The sequence below is a fragment of the Drosophila novamexicana genome, unplaced genomic scaffold (assembly GCF_003285875.2).
Source record: "Drosophila novamexicana strain 15010-1031.04,08,12 unplaced genomic scaffold, DnovRS2.1 tig00001151-arrow-arrow-pilon, whole genome shotgun sequence".
Lineage (NCBI taxonomy): Eukaryota > Metazoa > Arthropoda > Insecta > Diptera > Drosophilidae > Drosophila > Drosophila novamexicana.
The window spans coordinates 313,956-326,163 of NW_020824842.1; the positions used below are offsets into that span (position 1 = coordinate 313,956).

Consider the following 12,208-nt stretch of genomic DNA (forward strand, 5'->3'; position numbering starts at 1 on the left):
ACTCATAAGTTCTAATGCAATCGGACTAGGACTTGGCCGCAAATTACACAAATCACATTTAAGTTGTGGTCCGGAACTTTTGGCCACTGCACTGGCCTGTGTGCACAGAATCAATAAATTAAGCCCTGCTACCCCAAGGGGACATCATATTTCTATGCCAGGGGCTGGGTTCAGATTGTTGGCAGGGGGCATGAAGCAGAGATTTGACCCGCCCGGGAGCGAAAAGTTTCAATAGGTCGCACAGATAGACGGACGGACAGACCGAAACACATCGCTGGCAGCGACCTTGAAAGCGCACATTTAGCCCACTATCAATTCTCTATCTCTTCCTCTCCACCTCACTCTCTCTCTCTCGCTCGATCTCTCTCGGCCGCAGCTGCTCTGCGCCTGGCATTGTCATTGTGCATCCTGAAATTCGCACAAGTTTGGCACATTTGTCACTTTGGACATGGCGACAAAAAAGAAGTACCCGAAACAACAACAAGTAAGAAAGCTCTCCTGACCAGCAGATACCCTACATGCAGAGCCGAGAAGGAAACGGAATCAACGTTTGCTATACGAGCGCTAACATCCTTAATCCAAGATGGAGTCAAAAAGGCAAATCAGAAATCGATATACATATATCGATCTCGTTAAAACAGTGTGAGCTTGTGAGCTTTCGATCATCCGCAAAGAACTTAATATTCGTGGCCAAAAGACGGAAATTTCGATCGAAGATCGGACAGACAGATGGCCAGGCAGCCGCACAAACATCGCTAGATCGACTAGGCTATTGATGCAAATGAACAAATGTATTGAAGCTTTCATATACTCTTCCTAACCCACTTTTAATTTGAGTGTGCAGGATATAAAAACACTACAGACTGAGTGCAACGAAATGTTGCAGACAACCAACACGCGCACACACTGAAATCACAGTCTTTCCACGTGTCGCACACTTTACCCCCAGCGCCTTTGTCGCTCAATGTTAATAACTGCCACGGTCCAGCAGGCATAGAAACAGAAGCACGGGCGGGAAAGAGGGCGGCGGAGGTGGCTTCTATTCAAGTGGAAGGTGTCAGGCAACGGTTGGGGTGCAGGCGGATTGTTACAGCCATGCCATTAGTTCACCGCATTTTATAGCTTTGGTCTCGCTCGCATATGTGCAGCGTTATCTGTGCTGGCAAAGCGGCTCCTCCGGCACTCACACGCCCACGGGTCTCTCAATGGGCGTGTCAAAAGGTGCGTCGTCCCAACACGCCAACATAACAGCCAGCTGGGATAGGAGGTGTGACAGGTAGGAAGGGTTAACATGTGTGTGTATACGGCAGGACATGTTGTTGTTGCTGCTGTTGTGCGTGCGCCAAGCAGAGGGCCAACTTTTTCAGGCAACTACAATAATTTAGTATAGTTCAAAAAAGTTCCACACCTGTCTACATCCGCATATTCGCACTGGCATCCACATAGCCACACATCCGCATCCGCATGTGTGTGTCTAAAGTTTATTGGTAAAATTTTATTGCAGATTTTTGCGCTATGCCAGCCAGACGATCCATTTTTGTGTGTGTGGCAAGCCCATAGACTGAAACCACGTTCTCAATACCCAATCTGCGTCCCGGCCACCGTTTTTGTGCGTTGTTGTCCTTGTCCTGGGTCTGGGAGTCGTGCCTCCTGCGTCCTGCATCCTGCCTCTGAGTCCTGAATTCTCGCTCGGCAGTGTCTTGTGAAAATATTTGGAAAAACTTTTGCAATTTATCTGTTTCATAGCCAGCGACGAAAAACGCAACGCCAAGGCCTTGTCCAAGTATCTTTAGCATCGACTCAGCCCACCTCCACCTGTCGTTGCCAGGCTGTGGCACAAGCGCAGCTCCTTGCAACACGCACACATCGGCCCAAAATATATATGTTTGTAAAAGAAAAAGGGTAAAACCAAAACGAGCGCCGCATGGAAAACCAATTGCAAAATGAATCGAGTTAAAGTAATTTGGCAGTAGACTGGACTCGCCCCTTGACCCTGCCCCCAAGCGACATTTGCAGCCGGCCACCGTACAGATGGCCACATATTGATAGGCAAGTGCTATGGACAAGGCACAGCACGGCATGCGCTCCCAATCTAGATTGATCTGTGGCCGGAGATCGACCTGTCGAATTTGGCTTTGAGTAGACTACACGAATACTTTCCGCAACTCTCTTTTTTTTCGAGGGTAACAAATACTGATATCTAAATCAGCTCTGTTTGTCGACGAGTACAAATTGTATATGTGTATATATATATCAAGACAGCAAAAACAACAAAATGAAATGTTCTGCTTCGGCTCATCGTTAACAAAAACTCCCTGCCTTAAGGTGCGGTTCGTGAACCTAGTTTTCCACATCCTTGAGCCCAGGTTCATGCCGAGTTTTCTCATGTGACAGCAGCGCTTCATAATTTTGTTCTTCAGACTTATTTTGTTGCGGTTTCCAGGGCACAACTGTTTTTTGGTTGGCTTTCGGTTAAGTCGCGGCTGAAGCTGAGGATTGTTGTCCGCTTATTCGCAGTGCCACGCCCAGCTGGCAACCGCAAGGCAAATGCGGCCAGAGGCAGGTCATAAAACCAGATGTTGCCAGAACAAAGCAGGGTGTGTATGTGTGTGTACGGTTGTGCGTTTGTGTACACTTTAACTCATTAGCGTGTAAAGAATCTTAACGCTTCAAAATGAATTAATTTTCATCCAATTTGACGTTGACACACATACACAGGCTCACACACAGGAAATGACAGCAGCAAAGAGCAGCTCTTAGCTCTTCAGCTGGCTACAGCATGCACCTGTTTGTTTGCCCCAGCCTATCCGCTGCCACGCCCAATAAACACTGTTGCTCCTGTGCGCCTCTTGGCAGCCTATAATTTTGATTATTTTATTTTATAGCTGCCGGCGACGCTTTTGCTTTGTGCGCTGGCTCAAAACTAAAGTCTGTCAGGCGCGCAAAGACCTCTGTCTGCTCAGCGTGCAAGTGTGTGTGTGTGTGTGTGTGTGTGTGTGTGTGTGGGTGGGTGGGTGTATGTGTGTGTGTGTGTGTGTGTGTGTGTGTGTGGGTGTATGTGTCTGTGTGTGTGTGTGTGTCTGTATTTAAATCCGATTTGAATAATTACAAATTTCAATTGTATGAAACCAACGGCAGCAGACGCCGCCGTCATGACAGCCAGCAATATGACGCCATATGGAAATGGCAGTGCTCTGCCACACCCACACACACACACACACACACACACAGAGAGACACACACACACTTTGACTGTGGCACGCACATTTACCGTACAATGGAAACAGCAGCCGCTGTCGCAGTCGCAGTTGCTGATTTTACAGTCGCTGGTCACAGGCAACGGCTTCTGTTTCTGCCGAGTTAAAGATAAGATTATTGCCCGACACACACACACACATACAGCCATACACACCTATACACACACCTCGCTGTGCTTGGGAATTATTTTCGTCGGCGTCGCCTTTTGTTTGAGCTCGAGTCTGCGGTCGCCTATTTGGTGGCATTGCTACGTGATACGTGAGAGTCGAGAGCTGCCAGCACTTCAGCGCACACACATTGGGGCACTTACATTTTATTCATAATATTGAAATAATACCCGCACACTTGTACACACTGTACTCCCGCACGCGCCAGTGACAAAAGCCAACACTCGGTTAACCCAAACCATTTTTCCCTAGCAACGCTTTTCAAATTTCAGCCCAACAGCGATTAACTCCGTAAATGCTTAAGGACCTATATACTGCTGGAAAATTGTATTTAAGGAAATATTCCACAAAAATAAAAATTGCAGCAAAAAAACTCGTAAGGGCTTAAATGTGTATTGTTCGCTTAGAATTTAGAAATTATCTATAGATGCTGATCTTTAAGTTTGTTGTATGAAAAAATTTCCAAATAAAGAATATATTCGCGTACTTTAAGAGTTATTCTAAGCAATCACGTTTCATACAATCGATTTTTGCCAATTTTCCACACTTGTGGAACCCACTAAGAATAAATTTAAATGACATTATGTAATTACCGCAAAAAATCCAACCTCATGTGTTCTGATCGCCGACTAGCTAGTCAATCAGTCAGTTAATCAATCAATCAGTCAGTCAATCAGCCAGCCAGAGCAAATATATTTCAAATGTATATATCAATAATAATAAATGAATATTAAGCTTGTTGTACTTAATTGATTATTGGTAATTGTTGCAGTTGCTAAAACTCTTATTACTGCATTGTCAATCAATCAATCAATCTGCTATTAGCTATTAGCCGACGGTACGAATGGGCAATTTGAAGAGGAATAACTGCAGACTGCTGCTCTATGCAAATGATAATAATTATTATAATAGAAATAACGATTATAATAAAACTCACACACTCGTAACAACAAGAACAACAAGTTAAAAACCTAATAATTGCCTAATTATAATTCCAACTAATGAGTTTTCAAGTAGATATCTACATCTCCGTGCTCCGAGCTCCGAGATGAGCCAACTGCGTGTCCCTGAGTCTCTATCGTATTGCTGTCGTTGACTTCCTAGTGGAGGGAGTTTTACGCCTATCTATGGTACATTTTTGTGGCATTTCTATTATGGGATCCATTCCCAGGACTGTAACGGGGTGCATTGTGTATTTAGCATGCTTATCGCTTAATTGTGCGACGAGCAACCGAAACAAGAACAAAAACAAGCGCCAACTGGCAATTGGCAACTGGCAACGTTTGCCACACGAAATATGCAAAACAAATACAAAATTTATCAAATTTTGAGCAGACAAACTTTGGAGTGTTTTTGCATTGAAACTGCTGTAGCTGCTGATGAGTAAAGCATCAGGATGCGGAGCAGAAGTAGGAGGGGTAGCAGGAGGGGGAGGATTATCCAATGAACTAACACGAGTCTAGAGTTTGGCAAAATAAACTAATAGGAAAACCGAGTGAGGCAAGGTACTCGCATGTGGAATACCCTGCCCCAAAATACGCTCATATCAAATTGCTTTTTAAAAGTTATACAAAACTTAAATGTTGCTGCTTCTGTTGTACAATAGCATATCCATCTATCTGGAATTAAGCTGCAGGCTTGCAATGGGTGGATAAATGGAATAGCGGGCTGTCTACACATTTTATAGCCACTGTGTCGCAAAGCATCTTCGACTATAAAATATATTCTTTATGCCCCCTTTTGATGATCTAACAGCAGCTAACTCAGCACCGTAAGCAAATGGCTGTGGGCAACTGTGGAAGTAGTACGTACTAAAATGATTAGCTTGGGCCAGCAGTGGCCCTGATGGGACAATTGCTTTGTTCATTCGCAGGCAGTTACAGCAAAGTTTTCTAACGAGTTCACCTTGGGGCAGAGTCGCACAAGCTGATGCCACAACACGAAATTCGTAACTGCCAAAATGGCGCCCAACGTGGGCTGTGTTAAGTTCTTAACCGCTTTAGTCAGTTGCTCCTCTTGCCAGCACCAGATATTTTCGGGCGCTCATAAATCAGTTAAGAGGTAACAGGTATCAGTCAGCGACAGGCTTTTGTCTAGCAGCCCTTATGCCCAGCTGCCGCCCGACGGCCTAAAAATAAACTGTGCCCACCCATAGGCAATCGGAAACTTTTAGGCGAACTCTTTGCAATCGATGGATTCTTTAATGAGGAATGCAAATTTAAAGGCCCAAGGATATGAAACATTGATAACTATTATTTTATGTATAGTACTAGCATACATAATCACTATTGCGCCAATCAAAGAGCGACCTCAGGCTATTTGGGTGGTGGGCAAAGGAAAGGTGATTAAAAACAATGAAAAGGTCTTCTGAGCCAACGACTGTGGGACAATGTGAATGGTGAAAATGTTGCGGTGCGTTATGCTGTGGTGTGTATTCGTAATGCGCCGGGCCAGAACCGGATGACAGGAAGAACGCATAATGAATTAGCGGGACGGAAGCGGACTAGGAAGCCAAAAGCCTGCCGTTTGAACCATTAGAGCCCGCGACCTCTGATGAGCCGCACTTGAGGTGGACAGCGTCCATTGCCCGCGGATCGATGCCCATGCCTATGGCGTCGCTTATAATGGGAGCCAGCTAACAATTTATGCATTCGTACCATTCAGGGCTTGGGCCATCGAAGGCACTTACGTGGGACAAGCACACTCCACGTATTGGCAAATGGCTTTGGCATAAATTAAGAACAAAGCCACTGATTGAAATAGCCCAAATGGGTGGCCTCTTCGTTCAAAGGCTTCTTGCAAACATAAAATTTATGAATAGTTTTAAGCGTTTTGACGCCTAAGTCTTTATTCCACTTTGGCTTACCTCCTTGAAAATAGGTCGAACCGTGTGCTCCGGAATATTAAATAGAGCATTTTGAATATGTATTCATGTGCATCATATACAGCAGGAATTTTATTTTTTGTCTATATTTCCAACCATTAATATAGTATCGATTCTTTAAAAATCTATTATAATACCTGGTAAAGTAGGTTCTTGGATAGTGTATACGGATTACAAATATTTCATTGTTGAGATGCCCTTCTCTGATTTTTCCAAAACTAAAAAAAAAAACTCATTTATTTAATATTAGGATCTTGTGCTCTGGCACAATAAATGCACATGTCGTCACCTCCCCAAAACATCATATAAGATTTATGGATACGAAGCAAACAGGCTTTTATTTTAACTGTTTGGCAACCATAACTTCCAAACTATTCCTGCAACTGATCATCTTCTTGGTAGGTTGAGTTGGTATAACTATATAATCGCATCATTTGCGCTTGCGCAATTAAGAGAACTGTGAATAATGTTTTCCGATACACGTGCGCTATAATTGAACATTATGCAATTGGTATGTTAGTATATTGCGCAATCGGCTATCATTCATACTTATTTATATATATATTTATGTGTATATATATATATGTGAGTGTGTATGTGTGTGTGTCTGCGGCTTGCTGGATTTGCTCATGCAAGAAATCAACATATCAAAATTAATTTCCCATGCATAAATAAGTAATATGAATGTCAATTTAATGCATACGGGAGCGAGAGGGGCTTCACAGAGTTCCATCATAGTACAACCACACACACACACAAACAGAAATATATGCACACACACGCATATAATGCGTAAATTAGTGTCCGTGTGTGTGTGGGCCTTTGCTCTAGTAGGTGTAATTTTAATACCAACTGCCCTTTGCCATTAATAATTTTCTTTTTGTTAGGCCCACCACACACACACACACACAAACATACACACACAAATACACACACACACACACACACACACACACACACACACACACACACACACATGCGCACACCCACACACTCACGCGGGCAAATGGCTCTCGTGCATTTTTACACACACACATACATGCTAATGTGCATATGTATGCTTACAAAAAAAAAAAAGAGAAGAGAAGCCAATATCCCCAGCAAATTTCAGTGAATTATGGCAAATTACATTCTTATCGATTGGTCCATTTTTTCTCTCTTTTTATTTTTATTTGTATTTTATTTTACTTTTTTTGTTTTTCCCACATGCGGACACGCTAGAAGACCCTCGGCATTGGTTTACTTTTTGCTTGCTGCTTTCCACCTCTGCTGCCCGGTTCACCTTCGAATTACCGTATATAATAAACACGCCCCGCAACATATGAAAGGTGGTACATGGCATGCGTAAATATTGCCATCGGCATCGACAACGGCAACGGCAACAGCAACGGCATTGCCCTGGGCAGGTCATTAAACAGACACTTGCTGTTGCCGGAAAGGCGGAATGCGAGTTGGGGCGATTGAAGTACTTGCATAATGCCAAATGCTGGGATAATTCGTTTACCTGCAAATTGACAGATCACTCAAGCACACACATTCTCCATATTATCATACATATGACGTGCTTGGCAGGTTGAGCTTTCATTCCTGATGCGCACTGCAACTAACAAGAGGTGGACCCAACTAGCAAGTTCAGCCAGCAGCTTTCCTGTTTTAGAAATAGATAGTTTAATAAGATGCTTCATATTAGGGAGTCTTAAGTTCTACAAGTATTTGCAGTATTGTTCAAATAAATGGCAAGAAAACTAAATAAAATTAAAATAATTATTATTCTGATTTAATTATTCGTGCATAGATATAGATATAGATAGATTTGAAACATGCTTTATATTTGAATAAAATAAATTGCATACAAATTAAACCAAATCATTTTACCTTGGTTTCTCTAGATTCTTCCTTGCAAGACGTCTGTTAAAGCAACCGGTTTAGAGTGATGTAAATAGGCGCAAAATTCATATACGACTCATAATTGAAATATCAATAATGATCTACAATCTTAAATGTAATGGTTGTCATTGAAGCTCAAAGGGCTTTTAAAGGGGCTAGAATAAAATAGGATAGAATAAAATATAGCCTTTGTTCTAGATGGATTCCGATAGTTTATATATATTATTTTTTTTTTTTTTTTGTTAATTTGTTGTAGAAACAAATAAGTAATCCTGGAGATAAATAAGCCTTTCAAAAGAGGTTTACATTTAAACTTGAATATGACAAGTGTGTTGGCAAGTCCGCATGCAAATCTCTTTTAACTCATGATAAAAAATATGTTTTTTATTAGTCGCTTTACTAATTCTGTGAGGCAATTATATCTGAAACTTTTTTCGAATAAAAAATTATTATTTTATTAAGTGCCAGCTTTTGAAGTACGGAAACTTAAGTCAGGTAGGTTTTTTTTTGTATTTCTTCAAACGTTTTTCAGTCATCGCATGCTATGTGATAACACAAATTGCCAGCAATCCATTGACGTGAGCCGGGAAAGGCAGAATTATCTGCTTCGATTTACTGCGAGCGCATTTTGCCTACCCCCGCTTCCGCCACCGATTGTGGGCTGTCAAATGCTGCTTCAACACCAACAATCCCCAAACATCGAGCCCCGAGCCCCATTCTACGACACACCTCATGAGCCGCAGCGTCTGTTTCTGTCCCAGGCACCTATTCTTGGCGCTGGTAATAAGATAACCTTATTGCATATGTTTATATTACAGCCATACGTGTGTGTGTGCGCGAGTGCGTGTGTGCGTGTGCGTGGATGTGTGCAGTTGATGATGAAACACCTCACAGCTGTTGGTGCTTAAAGACAACGCCACCTTTCAAGGAAAAAAAGCCAAATATACTCAAAACCAACAGCCCACCTGCCAGCCACACCCACTGCCTAACACCAGGTAGACAAAGTGGGCACAGAGGCTTGGGGCTTGGGGCTTGGGTTGGGGGTTGGGGGCTGGGGGCTGGGTGGCTGGGTGGCTGAGGGCTGTGACTGTGACTGTGGCTGTCGTATTTGTGCTCAGTGCTGCCTAATAATGCGATTGCCTTGTTATGGTTAAGCCATATAATGTAATGTGTTTGTGTGTGTGTTAGTATTTGTATTGCGTGTGTCTGTGTGTGAGCGAGTGTGCGAGAGGGATTCACAAATTCATTTTTATGATCATGTGAAATTTATTAATATTTATTGTTGTATTTGTTTGCCTTTGCCACACCATCGACTGCTGCTGCTTCTGGCGTTTTGCTTATTGTTTTTATATGTTCTGCACAGCATCAACAACAACAACAAAAACAATAGTGGCCGCATTGGATGGAAACACATTTGCAATACACGCTTGTATCTATGTGCAACATTGTATCTGTAGCTGTCAATTGCAAGCAGCAGCAGCCACAGACCCGGTGAGCCAAGTCCACAGCCAAAGCCAGGCACGAACTGTGGACTGTTTGTGAGCTCTGTGTTTTTTTTGTTTTGTTGTGTGTGTGTGTGTGTGTGTGTGTGTGTGTTCGCGTTTTGCACGTGTATGAAATGCGCGTAAATACAAATTAAGATACAAGCCGGAGCTGCATACAGATCACCAGAATCCACTCAGAGACAAAATTACCGAATATATCCATGAATGGCCATCAATGCCGAGCAGCCAAGCACAAAAGGTGGCTCAGAGCTTGGCCAAATGGCAACCGTGGCCCAATCAATCCTCACTTCTCGCTGTCAATGTCGAACATTTTCAGACGAACCCAATACAGTTGCGATGCGTTTGCAAGATTTGCATTTATCGAATGCTAATTAAAATTGGCCCGATACCATTTTAATCTTCTTATCGGCTCCAAACCGGAATTACAATTTTCATTTTGCTATGGGTCGACCACAAACTAGTTCAGTGGCCCCCAAAACAGACTGTAATTAAAAACTTTGAAAAATATTATTTCAATATTTCACATTTGTATAAAAGTACTGATATGTAAAGTAAATAACTAGATTTCATATAAAATGTGTAAATTGGCACGAAACAAGGTTCGAACAAAAACAAAGTTACGAATAACCAAATAATCGAACCAAGGTTCGAGCCTTGACAATATGTTCTTGGGCATTGATTATTGACTATTTTTATTTAATGAAGACGGAAACATACGTTTTTTTTTTATTTTTGCATTTAAGTTGGATTACAATTCCTTAAAACTGATTGAGAAACGTTCAAATCCTTAACCGTGCTCTAAGCAGAGATCAGAATGTAATAATATGGTGCAGAAATAATATTATCTATAGTATATATATCTACTAAATCTCTGATAATTTGAATTAATCTCTTCTTTATGTTCAAATCACATTGCGAAAAAAATTCAATATGCATTTCTATTTATAGTGTTAGTACTTAAAGCAAGCTTGTATGATAACTACTAGACCAATTACTAACAGATACAACTATACAACAGTAATCCGCTTTCGCGCCACCCTCTGCCAACACTCTGCTCTAAAGTACTTCACCCTAATTGGTGGGAGAATTTGAATGCTTGTGCGAATTTAATTGGAGGCATATTAGCTCAAGTCTAAGCTGCAATAAATGCATTCTTAGCTACTTAGCTTCAATTTCAAGTATAGTTACTAAGCTCCGCTCCAGACAACCACCCTCTCTCGCTCTCTCCCTCTCCCCTCCATGCATCCTTCCACACGCACTCATGCACACTGAAAGCAACACTGAGTGTTTGTGCCCCTTCTCATAAGAACCTTTTCCGCTACTCTTTCGATGACGGCACGAAATCAAATCTCATGCAAATTATACGCCTTTTTACGCATTTACACAATGATAGTGTCAGGTGTGGCGCGGAGGGAACGATGGCCGGGGCAGGCGCTGTGCCGATTTGTTGAGTGGTGCGGGGTGCACAGTCCCTTTGTCATATTGCAAAACGTGTGCTTGGCTACGACAGCGGGTGGGAGAGCTTCGTTTAAATTTGCCTCCAATTGCTGCGAGCGCTACCCAAAAGCAGTGGCAACTATTGAGCTGGTTCGTCAAAAAATAAATAGAAATAATTTTTTGGAAAAATTACGTTATATTTTTAAATTTAATTCAAACATTCCAGAAAGAGAAATGTTTTCTGCTTCAATTATTTTGAAAGTCCGACTGTGTATACCCTTCAGGTGTCAGTCACCTACAGGATATGAAGGCAACAGCTGCTAAAAGGAAACGCGGCGTTGATGAAGCGTCTTCGTCATGGCGTCATGAAAATGCCAGGAACAACAGACAGGGGCAGGGGACATGAGCATTAACGTTGAGTGTTGGAAAATATGCCAATGTTCGCGGGCAACGCATGTGCTCCTGGCTGCCAACTCCTGTTTCTGTTCCTGTTACCGCGCGTGCCCGCCTCCCACTCCACCCACTTCTCCCACGTTCGTTCTACACATGTCTCACGGTACGTTTTACATTTCATATCTGATTTTTGTGCGTGGAAATTTAATTTGTATTTCATCATACGAGTACTTGTCTGCCATGTGCCGAGCGCCGAGTGCCGTGCGCCGAGCCCGTTATCCTGTCAGGTCCTGCCGCACCACTCAGTCAGAGTAATGCAAAAAAAAAAAATAAAATAAAAAAAAATAAAAATATGCCAGCAAAAATCTGAAAAAAATAAAAAACAAAAGGTAAAAGCAAAATTCCACGGCAAACGAGCAATTGAACGGCTTTCGGGTGTGGCACACGCACACACACACACACACATAGCAAACAAATCGAGGGTAAATCGATTGTTTGCAATTCCCAGAATTTTCGGGTATTGTTGAAACTGTACCTTAAATACTAGAAAAAGATTATAAATATTATATACAAATCTTAAGTACATGTGAAATGCAAAACAATATTTTATATAAAGAATATATTTGTATACATATTACTATATATGTATTTCTATATATCAGCTTTGCTTTTGAATG

The 12,208-nt window shown here is 42.1% G+C and overlaps 1 long non-coding RNA gene across 1 annotated transcript; it reads right to left on the minus strand.

Annotated features, from left to right (window-relative positions):
- Positions 1-7,528: 7,528 nt before the first annotated feature.
- On the minus strand, positions 7,529-10,215 carry LOC115766426. The gene is made up of 3 exons (XR_004018204.1): positions 9,891-10,215; positions 8,185-8,351; positions 7,529-7,957 (listed from the first exon to the last, which is right to left on the minus strand). It is a non-coding gene; the product is annotated as an uncharacterized LOC115766426 (long non-coding RNA).
- Positions 10,216-12,208: the final 1,993 nt, after the last annotated feature.